We start from the raw sequence: 20,171 nt of genomic DNA on the forward strand, positions 1-20,171 counted from the left end.
TTCCCTCGTGTTACAAAACAAAATGTAATTCTAGTGATATCCTATAAACCTAATGATACAATCTATTGTTGAAGAATACAGTTACCTAAAGCATGCTTCATTACAAGATGAAATTAAATGTTTTAATGAAATGAGATAGTTTGAATATTTTCTAACGAATGCTTTTAATTTCTGAATAAATTGAACTTTCCTATTGCTTTCCTTTCTATCAATATACGATATTTTGGTATGTTTTTTTTTTCTGTAAAAATGATTGCAATAACTTATTCTTTTAACTAATGCAACATATTTTGCTTCTGGAACATGATTATATTACCTAATTTTACCTAATAAGCGCACTGTGAATATTTTTGTGGCTTGAATCCACCTACATCACCTTTTATTACCTGTTTGCACTCTTGAATACTGATGTCATCCATGCAGGTCGTAATAAATCTGTTTCTCTATGCATATGAATACAAGGCGATTAGTGTGGTACCCTCTATCTTGTAATCTGAAACACAAAAGGAACGAATATCTTCCCTACTTCGATTTCTTTCCTTATTCCTCACGGTGAGTTCGTCGGTTTTAATCATGGATTATAGTCCAGGGGAGACCGGCCAAACTCTATAAAAATGGTACTTGCTGTGCTCTGATCGACGTTTACCTCTGAAGTTGACAGTAAAATTGGTCATCCTAGAACGCTCGCACTCTAAAGTGTCCGTAAGTCCGGTTATTTGCGAAAAATGTTTTCATAACATCTTCACTGTTGTGAGGGCGTTAACCTCAACAAAACCGAACAAAACATCATATCTGTATGCACGTTGACGTAACCTCAATGCAAGGCAATTATCAAAGAGACGCCTTTGCATATAGGCATTAGCTCCATGTCGAAACAATAGAACAAACTATATGAATATATCTGTACAGAGTAGGAAAATGAGGAATAGAACAAACACACTTAGAGAAGCGTGTGTACATGACCTATCCGGAGAAATGATTGCATCTGTTAAGGACTGGGCAGCGTCTGAGATGCAAATATGATAGTCAAGATGAGGAAAATGAGTAGACAATTTAACGTCAGCGAAGTAAGGTTAGATATCAGGGTAGGCAACATGAATAGAAAGGACAGAATTGTGAGTACAGAGGATTATTTGAAAAGTAAATAGTCAGTTTATCGTCAGAGAAATGATCACATAGACATTGTTCTGGTAAGGACATACTTTGTTAAATAGAGGAATACGAAACGATAAAATAAGGTAAAATGAGGAATGTCATTAAAGATGAAACTGAATTCGAAGGCAAGCTCACGATATCAAATTGAAATTGATTTGAGTATACAATGATTTAATCTTACTTTTAACAAGTATTTTGATTGTCTGCAACATTTATGTTATCGTCCAATAACACGAAGAAAAAAAAATGGCGTCGCCGTTTAAAACACCACTAATGATTGGCTAATACAGCGGCGTAATAATTTCTTAGAGAAAAGAGTTCCTCATTAATCAATAAAAGTGGAGCTATAATATGTTATATCTCTATAACATTAAAATATATTCAAGTTTATCCTAAATCCAACTTCATTATTTCTTTTAAATGTCCTATCCGATGATTAGATGTTAGTATTAAATCACAGGTTGACAATAAGTCATTATCAGAAAACTCATCTTTTTGTTATTGAAAGTCCTTATTAAACCAATTTTCACCACACAAAATTGTCAAATGATTCGTTATCATTTTATTTGATACATTAGCTATATACTGTTATAATACCGAACTAAAACACCGTGTCTACATTTACAGATTTGTGCACATAAAATAATGACGTATGTGACCTCATGTTTCATTTAAATATTAACAAACAACGACACGAAAAAGTATGGAAGACGGAGAGTACCCACCGAATATATTTATCAATGTTTAGATCAAGTAATCAAATCAATTCATGTTACGCATAAAAGCTTTTCTTTGACCGTTTTATACTAAATACATTTAATTGCATCTTTTCTGTCATTATATTCTGCAGATTATATATTTTTTATTGTGTTTTTTTGATTGATTTAAAAAACCAATTGATTTTAACAAGTCAATTTGCTGTCGCTTCAAAAAAGATATTATCGTATCCAAACATGTCTGCCATGATATAACGACGATCTCCTCCAATCATTTGAACGCAAACTAAGTTTACATTACTGCCTCACTAAGCGAATGTCCCATACCACTGTGTTAATTGGGGCATTTTTATCACTCGAAGCTGATATGTTGATAACTATTAAGAATTTACTTTGTATGTAATTTGAAATAGTTTTGCAACTTAAGTTTTGTAACTCAATGTCTTCCATACAACATAACAGTACTATATTACACACAGAACAGATACGCGGATTAATTACCATGAGAAAAATAAGTATAAAAACCTAAGATTTTGTCATCGGTTATATATTTTTCTCGTGTTAATAAATCCGCCTATTGACATTAGAAGAAGGCTATAATTGTACAATAGCACACATTTTGGGTTGCCAACTGTACCAGGAATGGTATGAATGATGATAACACGCTGCATTTGGTATGCACACGATGTTTGTTGAAATATAATCAAAACTGATAAAACGTTTATCTTGTCGTAAGGACGTCGACACAATTTCAAAATGTTTGCATAAGTATTCAGCAAAAAATAAATGAAGAACTAGTGTATTATTGATTAAGTGAACATTACATTTTCGGTGCGTGAATTGTATTGCAATTTTAAGCTTGCTTCCACTTTCAGAATAGTCATATAAGTATATATTAGACATCTGCACATTGGACGTACATACACAATCACCGGCGCCATCGCCTTCCCGTATTGTTTTTGTGTCATGTAATTACCACATTTAATACCACACACATGGATTATATGCCAGCGAAGTTTGTTTTAGTTTATTTTCACATTGACGGGATTGTAGATTCTTAATATTCACAACGCACAAGATCAATAATATTAAATTTGTAATCTTTTCACAATACTACAAATCCATTGGATTGGTTCAATCAGCTTTCAGCACAAGCACGAAACATTGGTAATATGGTTCCAACAGCACCTGCAATAGAAAACGAGATTTAAACATTTTATACACAGGAGGTTTTAAAAGTCTACATTATGAAAAACGTTATCTTGTATTTGAATGTCATGGAGGTCACATATCTCATATCGTTATACAAAGAAACAAATAAATAAAATAATTTCAAAAAATGAAATTAATACTAACTGACCACCTTGTGTAAATTACACCTTTTCAGAAGGAGTAGACTGACATAATAAGGTGTAATTTGTAAAAAAAAATCACTGGTACAATAAGTGTTTTGTTTTGTCTGTGTTGGCTTTATTTTAATATTTTGTATTTGTCCCGACACGAGGGTTAGCATAAAAATAGAAATAGAGTTAAAAATAAAATTGCATTTGAGCCATAACCGTGTAACCTGATTCATTTTCTAACTATCCATTAATGCATTTTACGTAAGTTGAATCAAAAGTCCGTATCTTCACCAATTTCATTTATTAGGAAACCAGAAAGCACAAAAATAGGAAAGTTTTCTAATTATTTTGATAATGTGTTGGTTTAAGTCACTTAACGTTTCTGTAAACATGATTATCACTCGTGGGCGTGTTAACAATATACTGGCTCAAAACATCTAAATATCAAATGCGAGGAACCATCTTGGTAATTGGCGAAAAGCGAAATATCAGGAAAAGAAACAGGAGTAACAAAGTAATGAACGAATTCAAAACATAGAAAATGTATTGGATAATTAGAATTGGACGTTTTGTATAATTAGTGTACGTCTCAAAGAGAAGAAAACATGAAAGTAATCAGAGTCACTGTTCTTATCGTCAGTATACATGTATGTCAATGACCGAACTTAGATAAGCAAATATCCGAAATATTACCAATAGTAGGAACATTCGTTCAAAACTAAAAGCCAGTTGCAATAATTGTCTAGCATAACTGTTACAAAATAATTGCTGGTTATGAGTACCATTGGCAGATGAAAAATATCCTAAAGTAGTTTGCACATATTGTAAGGTCATCCGCCAAGAATGACAAAATGTCAACTGGTAGAAAATGTCTCAATAACACTATTTTTTAAAGTATTATGGGCGGTTATGGCCTAATGCCGGTGAACATTTTTTTACCGCTTCGCAAATTGTGACTTTTCATAAGCGGAAATAGGGTAATACTAAATTGGTGTTATATTGTCGCTCGCTTTTTCTCTCTACAATGTGCGGTCGTCTTCTCGTTGTTTCGCATTATCGCGATGTCGCTCCGAACTTGGGAATTAAATTATATGTGTTCATTGTCATTAGCTGACTATTACAAGTATCGAAGTATCATTACGGTTTGGATGCAAATGTAGTTTGGTTTGGTTTGGTTTGGTTTAATTTGTTTAACGTCCTATTAACAGCTAAGGTCATTTAAGGACGGCCTCCCGTGCGTGCGTCATGCATGCGTGTGTTCAGTGCGTATGTGTGTTTTGGGAGACTGCGGTATGTTCGTGTTTAGTCTCCTTGTGATAGGCCGGAACTTTTGCCGATTTATATTGCTACCTCACTGAAGCATACTGCCGAGGACACCCAGCAGCACACCCCACCCGGTCACATTATACTGACAACGGGCGAACCAGTCAATGTAGAAATGCAAAATATCTTTGATATTGCCGCGATATCTTGATAATAATGTTGATGACTTATTTCATAAGTTGGTTAAACAATGATGTATCTCTTTAAACTATATAATTATAGACTCTTCAAAAAGGAATCCCGTTGTAAAAATCAATGATGCATGCTCGATTATTGCAGCTCGCACATTTGTCATAATTACCCACCCCTTACAAGCTGGATTTCGTGTGTTATGCGAGTGAATATTGAGGATGTCTTGTCTGATATATACGGTTATAGGTCACGTGTTTGTGTATTAAATGTATTAAGACGGTTTGAATGGTGAAACATTTTGAGGGACTTCCATTTGATACATAAAAATTAAAAATAGTATTTGCAACACTTGACAAGGTTTTATCCGTTTATTGGTAGTGAAATTCTATTCATTCATTAAATTAATACATTGATTTTGTTTTGAATTTGAAATATATGTCCTTGATAAAAACAGTTACAAACTTGGCAATTCATATTTCACGAGATTTATCTATCAAAACAAACGTAATGTTTACTGGTTTTAAAGTGACTAGTTAAATCTCGCATATATAAAGAACGTAATACGTTCGCCAAAAAAGTTTGACAGCGAGAGTGATGACCAATACTATTCGTTGAAATAGTTATACCTATCTCTCCACTTCAATAAAGCATAACCCTACCAATTTCTAATGTACTCTATTTCACAAGACTGATTGACTATATCTCCTTATAAAGGACAGCTAGCACCTGTTGCAGTTCGGTAGACAATATTGAGATATAACGGATAACAAACTCCTTTCGCAATTCTTCTTTTTCAAACCTAAGCATGCCGCCGGGACTTCGCAACACCTAACGCAAATTGCAGCTCGATACCTAAGCTGAGCCTAATTATAACATGACTTGTAAATCGAGATAGGGAGATAAGGAAAACAAAAATCTACTGGAGTCCTAAATCCTGCTAGACACAATAACACGATTGAATATTGAGATATAGAGATCAGGAAATTAAACACCTACTGGAGTTCTTTATCCTAGGCAGACAAACCAATACGACTGGATATCGAGATAAGGACAATATAGGGAAGCCAACACCTACTGGAGTTTTGTAGCCTAAAATAAGTAGACAAACTAACACGACGGGAAGTTGAGACGATAAAATCCCGGCCTTGTCCCCTGTTACAGCCTGACCATCCACATCCAGCCACAGTGTATAGATAGCCCTCCCAAGAGGGACACACCAGTGGGTCGATAGACTGTTAATTCCCCCTCAGTGTTTTGGCACGGTTTTCTAGACAGATTGTAACCAAAGCACACACTTTATAAGTGACAGTCAGACTTCTGTGTTTCTCCTATAAAACCTTATAGATCAGATATGTTGTTATTGCCAATGTGTTTCCCTATGGCTGTAAATCCGGCTCCCCAGCACTGGAGACAATTATAGGAGATGAAGTTTAGATATCGTATCAATCACAATTTATGCATTCTATTGTGCTTCAGCTACATGAAGCATACGATGGAGTAGTTTTGTGTAGTAATCTTATTGCTAGCCGCCATAGAGTTAAGTGGAATATAGGCCTGGATTAGAATAACGTAGGCCTAGGTATATACATATGTGTGTTTAGAGAGAGAGAATAGGACATAAAGATACACTTCTCCGTCTCTCCTCATTAGATCATTTGACTATCAATATAATGCGGAATTGGCCCCACTATTGCCCCGCCCAACCCCTCCCTAGTGTCCTAGGCTCGGTTATAACCGGACAGGGACATTTAACCCAATCGATCAATCAATCAAGTATATAGGAATATGAATTACAAGAAATTTGTTCTACATTCTCAACATTGCACAGGACTTGTAGGCTTATTGTTTGACATCCTATCAGCACATATGTAGATAATTTCAAGAGAGTGTTCTTTCATCGGGGCAAATTTAATGGTCGCGGAAATGTGACGCCCGCATGCACATTGATACGGTATTTCTTCTGTTCTATTTCACTAACACGGGCTGTATCCTTGTGCAGCATACCTTCAGTATAAGGTAGGGCTATAGTGTACTCCTTCCATTACTTTGCATTTTCAAGGCCCTGGGTCAAAACCTATGCTCTTCTTCAAAGGGGCGACCGCTTAATTCAAATGCCAAAAGTGAGACAATTTCAAGGGAGACATTGTGAAGAATTAATGTAGAAAGAAAATAAAATAAAAACATTCCAAATCAGTCGCATCACACAAAACATGGACATGGTACAGAGGCTTATATTCTTAACACCAACCAGCATTACAGGGTTTGGATTGGACGGAACGACTTGGATCGGGTCATGTAAATATAATATAGTTTAACACTGTGTTTCACACGGTGTTTAATTATAGCACTTGATAAAGCAAGTATGAGTTTGATTATAGTACATGGAAAATTTGATTTAAAATGTACCGTCATGTTTTAATAGAGTTTTCTATCTGTAACTAATAGCACTCTGTTGTGCTATTTAGGTTCGTGTAATTCCTGCCAAATGGTTTCTTTGCGGTGACATAAGGCCGACTAATCACCCGTATTATTCCAGGGAAAACACAAAAATGGGTTCTACAGGAGAGCGGGAACGGAGTTAATATCGCCGCAGGAGTTTATCCATTGACGTAAATTCTGGCAAATCAAGCAACGGAACATTATGATGACTTACCAATGCATGAAAAGTGGAATTAAACCGAGCTACTAACATGTTTAATGTAAGGTTTTATTCTGAATAAAATCCCGGCTTAGAAGTCCTGTCACCATAATCGTCACATGTTTCCCCGAGAAAGCACATTACTTTTTATAACCCAGCGTTTGAATTATTTTTGTTTATCGTGTTTTGGTAGCATAATCTGTTTTCGCGTCAATTCTAAACCTAATTTAGCAGACAGAACGGGAGCATGTAAACTTGATCAGGGCCTAAAATAGAACCGTCTCTCGCCCGTTTATAACTGTACCCAATCAAACACTAGCATGCTGTACGGTACTCTATTAAAACCAAAACCCCACAATTCCTAAACCTTTAGCTCGGGAAGCATGTTTATGCTTATTCCTTGTCAAATCATTTCCCTAATGAGTGGGAAGTTCTGTTAATGGGGTCGGCGAATCATCAGTCGTTAAACCTTGAAAAGGGCACAATTTGAATATAGAAGTTGAGGAAGAAAACTATCTATCGCAACTAAATTATCATTGTTTAAGTTTATTTCTATATGTGAAAGTCACAAACTACAACAAAGCATAACGAAATCGTTTATTCCGCCTTTTAGATTAATTCCCATTCCATATTAGATACAGCAAAAATGGTCTTGCTTCGGGATCATGAAAGAGTCTTACGTCTAAGTTTAAGATTTCTGCTGCAGGACAGTCTCTTAAGCCTGATTTTTGTCTTAAATATGGCCGACACCGTACACTTAGGTGCTCACCTCAAGATAGACATCGGGCATTTTATCCATTAAACATACATTATGCAGTTTTTTTAATGCTATTAAAAAGCAGCGTTGTATTTCAAAATGATCCTTGTGTTTATATATCCCTCGTTATAGTAGCTCGATATATATAGAACATATTGTTAATTAAATGTCTCGATAATCGCAATTACAGGGCCACGACTCTAGCGTGAGGCTATAGGGTAGGTCTGGTTTCAGCAGGTGGAAATAATAGATATATAAATATATACAGCAGAGTAAATACAGACAACTCGGACGTATCTAATGCATTGCGGTAGTGACGGGGTCCTGTGTTCAATGTCCGTGTCGTTGAAGGAATAAAGTTGCATTTCAACTAAAGATTAAAGAGTAATTTGCGTAAGACTCGCTTGGAAAGCTCTTAATATCCTATATACATTGTATAATATTTATCACGTGATCGGTTTTTGTCACTATTGTAGAAACAAAAAGGGTATCTGTGGCATTCTGTGACATCTTGTTTCCATTTCATTTTCTCCATTGTTTCCTCATGATAATTTGTATGTCAGCATAGGTCACATGGTATTGTATACACAAAAATACAAGTGTTAAACCGTGAATAACACGACACACTCTTTTAATTAAAATCTAATATAAACATACAATAACAACCTACGTGCGTAATATTCCACGGGAAAACCTCCATCGGTGACGAACCGGAGTCTCCTATAACCGCATCTCGTCAGTTTCCGATGCCTCGTTTTCATACTGACAACATGTCGGTAGCCCGACCCTGCTCTCGTTAACTTCCGGTTGTGTGTCGTCTTAGTAATCAGATAACCGTTTTCTGCTTTCGGCGTTTGGCAAATTCCAACAGGTTGTATTTAATGAAACATTGTTATTACAATCTCTAAATCTGGCGCTTGCCATTGTTGCCATAGAAACAATGACGACTGGACTTTCAATGGCACTTTGTGAACTGCAAATGAAAGATAAAAAAAAGATGATGGAACGAATCTGGTTTTGTATGACTGATATTGTTTTTAAAACTGAATTACTTAATTACTGTTTCGGCACTCTCTAATTCAATTAAATTTATTGGATTCATCAGAGCATCGGATTATACAAGTTTCAACGTATTACTTCAAGTCTCAAAGCTCATAACCTAGTATTCACTAGTATCATTGTGCTATACGTAGATATGAGATAGGTTATCCCCCTTGATATTTTAATTCACGATTTTATACATAGTTTATGCTAATTACGATGTAAAATATGGAATGTATAGTCACATGACCTACCTTTCGAGCACTTATTGGTCAAACAAGGTTGGAATCCTCTTTCCGCTTCACCACACAGTAGCAGACGATACAGCACGTGGCCGCTATCAGAGTAATTGCGCCAACTAAGGACCCAATCACAATACCAGCTATGGCGGCAATGGAACTGAAAAAAAAATGATGTAATTAATTTTTATGGCACATTTTCTCATAAAAATAATTCATAATTTGAGTCATTTATATTTGAATAAGTACTGTGCATTTTTTTTCTGCTTATTAGAATCAAAGACATAGATCACATAGATTAGGAAGCAATGCAACCACAAAAAAAAAAAAACAACAACAAAAAAACAAAAACAAAAAAAAAACAAAAAAAAACGAGGACATGCTTTTATGTTTTATTTTTTTTTAATTCACATAAGAAAAGAAAATACAGTAAGGAAATATACCAGGCACAGGCTGTTCAAAAGATGATTAGGTCAATCATGATAAAATAATTTCTGATAATACTACGACAAAATTTTATGAAACTCTACAACACTCTTTAATCTCTTCATACTTGCCTATTTTAAGGAATATACGCACGGAGGTTTTGAAGTAAATAAGATATAAGATTTTCACTATAATCAAACGATTAAGTTAATCACCCCAGCCTTTGAACCAGGCCCAGATGGAATACAAAGAATAATGGGAGCAACAAATATTTTAAACATCTTCAAGGTCTTCTAAGCAGAAGCGACAGAGGAAAACTCCTCCTGAGATTTGTTACATTCGAGTACAGCAGGCCCCATTCTTTGGCTATTCAAGGTTCCCAATATAGAACATACACGTCACACTTTAATTTATTTGAACGGTGACACGGTTCGGAGTATATACATGTACTCTTTTGAAATCCAATATAGAACATTATGAAATTTTAATTGAATTATGAGGCTATTGAACCAAGCTTACCATACTTGACATTTCGTTCGGCCTAGCTTTAGTTGTCTCATAAGTATCCCCACCTAAGGCCTTTGTATCACTGACGAGTCCTGGAAGGACGACACAGCTGTATGATATCCCTAGCATCACTGACGAGTTCTAGCAGGACGATACAGCTGTATGATGTCCCTAACATCACTGACTAATGGGTTAATATGTCTCGATTTTCCAACTCAGACCAAATTCACTGGTATCAAGTTTTGCGCAAACACAACTTGTAAACATTCTACATTCACAGGGCATTTATTTCGCGCTATACTACAGAACCGAGACTATAGTGATATCTGATAAGCTATACATTACACGGAACTCTCAAGTTGTATAAGGTGTCTGTTGTACAATTCTTAAAAGACATAAAAAATAAGACCTTACACCAGTTGCCCCCTGCAATAACCATGCTATGAGATATCAGCAGTAATATTTCTTTTGATATTTCTTTAACAAAAGACACTGAGGAAACCACCTCTGATCCTGCAATGGAACAGGTACACAGGCAAAATATCGTGAGGTCAATATGATCTGAAAGAATTCTGGACTCGACAACGACACGAATACATTATGGCTGTGTAATAAGATAGCCTTTAAAATCATGCTGTGATATCCTGATGACACATTCATTAGGTTTTCCTACAGGGCTGTAAGACTATGGCATGACCATCCTTTCACTACAATCGGTAATGTGTGACATTTACCCGACAGAATTAGTATGGAGATCATCGTACTTCTTTTTGTTTTATATTCCTCTTCACTGCTTTTAATGGAAGGTAACTAAAACTCAACTTTCCTTTTACTTTATTAGCCGGGAAAGAAAAGGGGGTGCTTTATGATCCAACCAATTTGTTTTCGTACTAAGCTTTAAAATACTTCATATAATGTAGCAAAAGCAACACAGAATACAAACATGATAACGAAACTATAATTCAAACTCCAAATCGAGAGCAAGATAAAGATATAGATTTGCATGAAGACTCTTGAACACATGCAAGTAGAAAAGGACCAGGTACTCCGGTTGAGAAAGCGTCTTCTGTGTCATCGACGACACCCGCCATATAATTATATGTTTAATCTTGGTTAAGTCACAATCTCAAATGAGAGTAATGGTCATGACAACATAACCACTAGACAAATAACAGATGTATCTACTAATAACATGATTGTAGGCTAGGCTGACAATGATTTTGTTACCCAAAATTGCTAGATGTCCAAACATCTACCGGCTTATTCATTGTAAATAGTCCCATCCCTAGCCTACTTCACTGAATTCTTCGAAGAGTTTATCAGAACTAGTAACAAAAGATCTTGTGTCCAATTTTACTTTGGAAATATTGATAATGTTTTTATCTTTAAAAGACAAAAAAATATGTTGATTATTTAGTAAGCATATATAGGATACTAAATATTGTATCGCTTCAATATTCCCCGATTACATCGTTCCTTAGTTTAGCATTCACAATGAACCAACTGGGACTAATCACGTCAAAACTGTTGGACAATGATGATTATTTTGATATCCTGTTCCTTACTTTCTTTTCTATTTCCAAGAAGCCCTTACCTGCGATGCCGAGTTGCGGTATTTCATTCAATTATTTTCTCCCTATATCATATTTCCGTGATAAATTCCCACTGCTACAGTTCCCCTTTTTTAGAGCATTACCTTGATTTATTCTAGATTTACACGAATTTGTCGACAATGAAACGAAAGCCACGTACCCTTTCAAAACATCTTATCTCATTATTTGTCCCAATAAAAATAATGTGTTTGTACATTTCAACCGTTTTATCGATTTCGAACTAGAGACATTTCCTTGATTACTTATCATATTATCTAGGTGTTTCGGACGCTTCTCTTTTGTATTGAATAACACAAGACCATCGTAGGGTCAAACATTTCAGTGATTTTATACGGTCAGGAACGTTTGTTTGCACCAACGATATAGACGCTTGAATATCAAAAATGGCATAACAGTATATGTCTGAATGGAAAGTGGTTACAATAGATTAGTCATATCGTCCCAGAATTTGTATAAGAAAACTACGAAGTAAATAGCTGACAAAAAATCTATATCTTAAGGAAATCCTGTATCTTCAATATGTCTACAGAAAAGCATTATTGAAATTAAAGCAACAACACTAGCCAAGAACTTTTCTTTAAATTCTGTGATGTTTTTCTTCGAATAAAAAGGTGTTGTTCCTTTAGTTAATTAAGGACTGTTCTTAAAACTGGGCGATACTACATGTCTATCTTGCTATTACAATGGCGTCATGATTGTTTTCGTGTTGAAGTTTGGACTTCACTGTGTCACGTGGTCACTTTTTTTATACACATGATTACCTCGCACGTGGTGATATACGTTTTAACACAACTTCCAGACAGACCGATACACAGAAGGTGTCCAAGGTTTTATATGTAATTTAGAATTTCGTGTAGGAATGTGTACTTTCTCGAAATTAGTATAGATTCTTTCATTAAATTATCGACTGCCTCGCGTTGTTGGTGCCTATCGAATAATCTTTCTTTTTTTCTATTTTCCACATTACGTTTCTGTAGTGATTTTTTGAAAAGTAGATTAACGTGTCTTTTTGCCTGCCCATATATGGAAATATCCAGAATTGTTCATATATCTTACACGGTAAAGTGGGTAACGACGACATCCTCGTGACAAACATCCCATTACTTATCCATTTAACAGTTCCTAGTGTCGGTCTCATCTAACCATTAACCCGAAATCCGGTAGTAATTTCCGGAATGTATTATATTTAAAAAAGATTTTTTCAGAGTTAGCTATCTGTATGCCTTTAATTTCCATATTTTTATGGTTTTGATTTGAATGTAGAAAAGTGATCATTACGAAATTCAGCAAAACTCCGCTATAACGCCTTTCTTATAAATTGTCACCTCGCCCACCGCCAGCAAATTCTACAGAACAATTCCTGTATCTTTACATTCCCTCTCTACATATTGCCAACCATTTTTTACCAGACAAAGTTTGGCAGTATAACATTTTATAACAATCCAAAAATAACAGGTAGTATAAATCGATTCTCAAAATTTCGATTGATTGCCGATGATAGCATACTGCTTTTCCCTTTTTTTATATACTGCATGATGTCGATGATAAGAAAAAAATGTGTATTGAAAGGATATGCGACAACAAAAGTCGACAAGTTCCTGATCACCGGTTCCCATTCTAACATCAGGTACAAATATACAAAAACTGGAGGCAAAACTTATTATTCAGACTAACAGTGTAATTCTCACCAAATGTGTTTACCAAGATCTAACATTTGATGGCCCGTGTTCAATTCCATGATATCGAATTGAATTAGATTTACGACTGAAAAAACAGGAACATTAAACCCTGCTTATGGGTTTATGTCTGATTCGGTGTAACGAGAGGGCCCGATAATAATTAACCATCTCCATGCTACACACACTTCATCACCAGTGTTTTAGCCCGAGAGGTCCCCAGTGGGAGCTCTCGTAATGGATAAGCATTATGGTGTTCACAAGCGAAGGAAATGAAAAATACACACCGATTTGTATAAATGTACGATTAATTTTCACAGATTTCGAAGAAACAACTACTTAACGAAATTGATACATTTAAAATCCCTATCTCGTGGGATGTAGTATACTTACCAAGTAATTTATTCACTAAATTGCGATCTCCAATGGACATGAAATCTAGTCATGGTTAAGATGTGATTTTTTACAGTCACTAGTTTGGCAAATGTCCTAAATTTGTGTCGGGATCGCTTATGTGATCGAAAACAGAGTCTGATTTTGTTCTACTCACAAAAAGGTGTTTATATCATTTATAAAAAATCTGATTAAAACACAACAACAAAACGGACATATATATTATTGCGAAGTAGACATAAGAATTACAGTGAAGCAGACCAACATAGACCAAAAATATGCTGACGTTGTATCCAAACAGATGCAAACGCCAAAACGAATCTGACTTAATCAAAACAGTGAGGTACACAGACATCACAACGAAGATGTGATGTAAGCATTTTTTATGAATCAGATGATGTTATAACGAAGACGGACGCTTAATCCATAACTATTCAGATTTAAATATATTTTTGAAACAGACAGATATCAAAACGAAGAAGATGCAAACATCTTAACGACGCAGATGGAGACGCCGTAGCAAAACAGTCGAAATTGTCAAAATCGAGCAGATTCAGAATAATTGCAAGAGGCGTTAATTATGAAACACACATACTTTGTAAGCATATGTAAACAGAGCTATAGATGTACCTACAATGTTAACATTGTAATCTGTTTATTTCCATCAAGCCTCCTATCTACATGTACACTGAGACAGTAAATACTCTGTATTTCATGTGTAAACATTGATGTACTTTAAAAGAAAAAAGCAAATTTAGCGAAAAAGCAATTATCAAAATTCTGCTAAATATGATGTTTTTACCACCCAAAATCTTTTTTTTTCAATTTAAGAACAAAACTCGTTTGATATATTACAGTACCGTTTCGAGTTTGACTAATTTGTTAGTCCGTTGGAGAAGCAATACCGATCTTATATGAATTTCAAAATAAAATAGAAATGAATAAACAAATCAATAATATGAATAATAAATAAATAAATAGATAAATGTATGAATGAATAAATAAATCAGTAAATAAATAAAAAAGGGTAAGCTATAGGTTGTGTTTAGATCCCTATACTACCATGCACCTATATTTAAGATTTGGGAGGAATAACACGGACACTGTCTGAGGAAATGAGTTAAACACAAAACTTTAGGACTCCATTTTTATTAGGGTTATGATTATTAGGGATCCCTTATTTCAAAGTCATTATTCTGGATGATATTCCGTAAATTGATATGATGTGTGTTGACATGTTTACTACATGTATGTGACCTAACTATATGCCAGATATGTTTACATTTGGACACTTATACAGCTGTCCTACGTATAACAATATTTTACATTTATCCTTACATTTGGAAAAGATTTACATTAACAAAGTCATCTTTATGAATTTAACGGCAATCGGAGTTTAACAAAAATCAAGAATTCTGAACCCAAAGGCTTCATTTGTATATAAGATATCAATATTGAAAACAATCGTACATATTATCGCGTAAGAGACATACAATGTACACACCATTATGAAGTAGTCGTAAACATCAATATGAAGTAGTCGTTAACATCAATATGAAGTAGCCTTATACACCATTATGGAGTACACGTAGTCGTAAACATCATTATAAAGTACTCGTAAACATCATTATAAAGTAGTCGTAAACATCATTATGAAGTAGTCGTAAACATCATTATAAAGTAGTCGTAAACATCATTATAAAGTAGTCGTAAACATCATTATAAAGTACTCGTAAACATCATTATAAAGCATTCGTAAACATCATTATAAAGTAGTCGTAAACATCATTATAAAGTAGTCGTAAACATCAATATGAAGTAGTCGTAAACATGATTATGAAGTAGTCGTGAACATGATTATGAAGTAGTCGTAAACATCAATTGAAGCAGTCGTAAACACCATTATAAAGTAGTCGTAAACATCATTATAAAGTAGCCGAACACACTATTATGAAGCAGATGTAAACATTATGATGAAGTAGTCGTAAACATCCATATGAAGGAGAGCTTAGATTCTATGTTTATGGAGGAGAGCTTAGATTCTATGTTTATGAAGGAGAGCTTAGATTCTATGTTTATGTCGAACATAAGTTAATGCTTGTTTGTAGGCGAAATTTCAACATAAGGCAAATATTAATTTTCATAATTTTAGTGAGTAGGTCTTTACATCTTTACATAAAAAATACATGAAATTCATACGACTGAAAGTATACCATTCAATCAATTTTTAAACATATTTTCTTATTTTGAAAATAGACAAAGTGATTGAGCGCGAGAAATAACAACAAGGAAGATTACAATTGGCATCACCAGGCGTGTACATGTAACTATGGGAACAACCAAACACGTTATTAATGGAAACACCAAACACGTTACTAATGGGAAAACCAAACAGGTTACTAATGGAAACACCGAACAGGTTACTAATGGAAACACCAAACAGGTTACAAATGGAAACACCAAACAGGTTACTAATGGAAACACCAAACAGGTTACAAATGGAAACACCAAACAGGTTACAAATGGAAACACCAAACAGGTTACTAATGGAAACACCAAACAGGTTACTAATGGAAACACCAAACAGGTTACAAATGGAAACACCAAACAGGTTACTAATGGAAACACCAAACGAGTTACTAATGGAAACACTAAACAGGTTACAAATGGAAACACCAAACATGTTACTAATGGAAACACCAAACAGGTTACTAATGGAAACACCAAACAAGTTACTAATGGGAAAACCAAAAACATAAACAATCGAAACGCCTAACAGATTACCAATGGAAAAACAAAATAGGTTACCAAGGGTAACACTAAAAGGTTGCCAATGGGAACACCAAACAGGTTTTTTATGGAACCACCAAACAATTTTATAAATGGATACACTATGCGGGCCATTAGTTGACCACCAAGAAAGTTACTTATATAACCGACAAATAGGTCAAAAATGACAACCAATCAGGTTACTAGGGGAACTGCTTTGTAAGCTATTACGGAAATCAACAACAGAATTACACACAAAGAGAAATCCAACTTCGCCCGTGATGAAAACCATGAAGTTTGACCTTGACCTGTATATAGATTAAGGTTAATATCGCATGGGGACATCCCTAACAAAATCATTGGCGAACTACTGTCACTATAGAAAACATCACTTAGAATTTAAGACGATTTACTCTCATAAACATATTTAGATAATGCATGTGATGTAACATTTGTGATGGTAATCTCTCTCCCTTGCTTCCCATAGGACAATACACCCTGCTCTGTCTATTATCACATTCCACCGGAGAAACATGTCGCTTAGTTTTTCACGTGTTTTCAGTCCCGGGGGTATCCTTTGTTAAAACCAATAGGAAAAATGCTTGCCTCAAAGAAAAAAAAAGGTCTGGCTTTCTAAATGGAAGCAATACTGTTACTAATATCAGGCACAATGTTACGAACTTCACGTAAATAGGCCAAGTTAGTGAAAATGTGCTAATGCTGTTAGCTTTATCACCCTGGCAGAGTTGGTATGTTTCTGCTCTTGGAGCCCCGTAAATGAATTTGACACTTAACATACATAATTGAAGTATATTTGCTTTTTATGTATCATCCCAGGTCAGTATATGTTGTAACACGCATCTTCAGATCACGAGAGAAAACACTGGAATGTCAATGCGAGAATACATTTAAACATTGTACTATATCAATAATGCATTCATAGTCGTTATAAATGACATAGCTTTGCAGACAAACATCATGATATTTGTCGGCGCGAATGTTATGTTTGCCCGCTAAGCTTCGCTCAAAACATTATTCTGGACAGCTGTAAATATTGCAGAAATGCTAATATTATCATTCCTTACATTCCCCTATTCCTTCCAGAAGTTTTTTTTTTTGATAATTTAGAATGAATTGAATTTTTTTAAATTTTGAACAATGCTTGGCATGATTATCTCCTCATGGGGAGCTCTTCTGTACTTGCGTGCTTAACAGCCAAATGCTTAACAAATGGGTGGCATTGTTAGACAATGGTGCATTCAATATCCAATACAACACTACGCTCTCCCCAATAAAGTTTATTCCGTGAGACAAATATACAATACCGTTAACGTTGTAATAAACATCGACAGATGAAAATTATATGTATGAATATGCATTTTCCCTTTTACGACTACGATTTATTTAAAGCTTAAATATTGGCAAATATGTGAACATTTCCGGATATTCGTTTCAGCAATTATTTTCCGTGGAACATGTCCGGAAATGATAATGGAAAAAGAACGCATGCGTTATTGAATACCAATTGAATAACATTGATTTCCCATAACCATTGTTTCTCTATGACTATACTTAGCCATGAATAAACATTGTGTTCAACGACTGTAATGTATTTCCATAAAGATAAATAAATAAATAAAACGTATCCCAACTTCAGCGACTTTCGGCGAAAGTCGCCTGTTTTTTTCACTGTATTACTCCACGTTATGCCACTACACATTAATGTAACTATGTACTCGATTGCCCTCGTCAAGATGATCACTCAACAAAGTTCTGATATATTTGGGAAGTGTAAGATAGTACTTCAAAAATATTCTTTAATTTTGTAAACTGAATTAGAGAAACAAAAAATCCCAACCATGGTTATTCGACTACAATATGACCGTTCGTCTCTGATCTTACCTCACCTTTTAGAGAGCAAAGCAATGTCGGGTAAAATATGTTCAGAATGGCGTAAAGAAATTTATCAAACTAGACATTAAAAGCCGACGAGAACTAAGCTTCCTCAGCAGCGTCTAGATGAAACGCCGTCTTTCAAATTAAATATTGAAGAAACTTTCGCGAGTCGATGAACCTTTCCATTACATGCAGCACGTGGATGAGCTTGTGTTTGGCTCTTAAAGACCACGTGTCTATCAACATCCAGTCCGTATGATAAATATGCGTGTTTGTCTGATGAGAATCGAGCATGGCTGAAGTACAATTAGTTTTCATACCTATCTCTAGGTTAATTCTATCACTAAATTCAATATTTAAAGACTTCGCTTCACAGGGGCGAGGGTGTATATCATTTTCTTTGGATATTGGCTTCGGGTTTATTATAAAGGACAGGTAAATATTTAATTTTTAAATCTAAATTGCACTCATTCACTGATTAAATTTGATCGATTTTCTTTTTCAGTTCTGATTCAAGCATGATCGATTATGAAACTCTTGCCTGATGCTTACGAGTAACATGTCCGATAAATATTTTAATGGTAATGATATAAAGGTAACGGTCACTGCACTGAACTGAACGGACACACAAGTGCTTGGTTTGTTTGTTTTTGTTTAACGTCCTATTAACAGCCAGGGTCATTTAAGGAGTTTTGGAGGTGGCGGAAAGCCGGAGTACCCGGAGAAAAACCACTGGCCTACGGTCAGTACCTGGCAACTGCCCCACGTAGGTTTCGAACTCGCAACCAAGAGGTGGAGGGCTAGTGATAAAGTGTCGGGACACCTTAACCACTCGGACACCGCGGCCCCTTCACAAGTGTGTATTTAGCACCAAACATTTAATGACGGCAACCAATCAAAAACGTTTACTCGACCATACAATGGAGGCATGGAACAGATGCACATGACCAAGCTTCATATGACCAGTTCTGTTTGGGTGGTTTTTTTTAAAGGAAGACGATTCCGGAAAATTTTTGTAATATCGATCTTCTGTGTATTTGTTTGAGTTCCATAATTAGTAAAAAGAAAAGGAACGCTCCCACCTTCGTTAAAATCCATCAAAGTTGTGTATATTAGGGTGTTATGTCACATCATTTGATAAGTCAATTCGGCTACACTTAGGCGCATGTATACTAAGAATAACGGGGGAACAAAGGTGCTTAAGACCAAATTGATTAAAATTCAATCAGACATTCATGACAAGTAGCGATTGTTTAGGTAAGTTCATAAACGACGGACGGACGACGAACGCCGCACAATGATGTAAGCTTATCGGTCCTTCCGACAAGGTGAGATAAAAACCGCAAAACTGAAGGATAGCCTACCTGGAAAACTGAAGATGAAGCTATGACAAACTCTACCTTTTATAGCAGAATTGTCTTAAGATCTTATTGCTGAAAGGAAGGCAAGCCCACGGCATTATTTCATTCCGTGTGCAAGAATCAGGACAAATCAAGAGAACAAGAAAAGGTTCGCAAAGTGAAGGTTTAAGCTGAAATACCAGGTAT

At 35.2% G+C, this 20,171-nt stretch overlaps 1 long non-coding RNA gene across 1 annotated transcript in view; it reads right to left on the bottom strand.

Moving 5' to 3' along the window:
- Positions 1-1,700: 1,700 nt before the first annotated feature.
- LOC117330658 overlaps positions 1,701-20,171 on the bottom strand; it is an 83,397-nt gene continuing 64,926 nt past the window's right edge. The window contains exons 3-5 of the long non-coding RNA XR_004533381.1: positions 9,360-9,504; positions 8,735-9,037; positions 1,701-3,059 (exon numbers count right to left, since the gene is read on the bottom strand). This is a non-coding gene — a long non-coding RNA (uncharacterized LOC117330658). The remainder of the gene's footprint in view (positions 3,060-8,734; positions 9,038-9,359; positions 9,505-20,171) is intronic.

The sequence above is a fragment of the Pecten maximus genome, chromosome 7 (assembly GCF_902652985.1).
Source record: "Pecten maximus chromosome 7, xPecMax1.1, whole genome shotgun sequence".
NCBI lineage: Eukaryota > Metazoa > Mollusca > Bivalvia > Pectinida > Pectinidae > Pecten > Pecten maximus.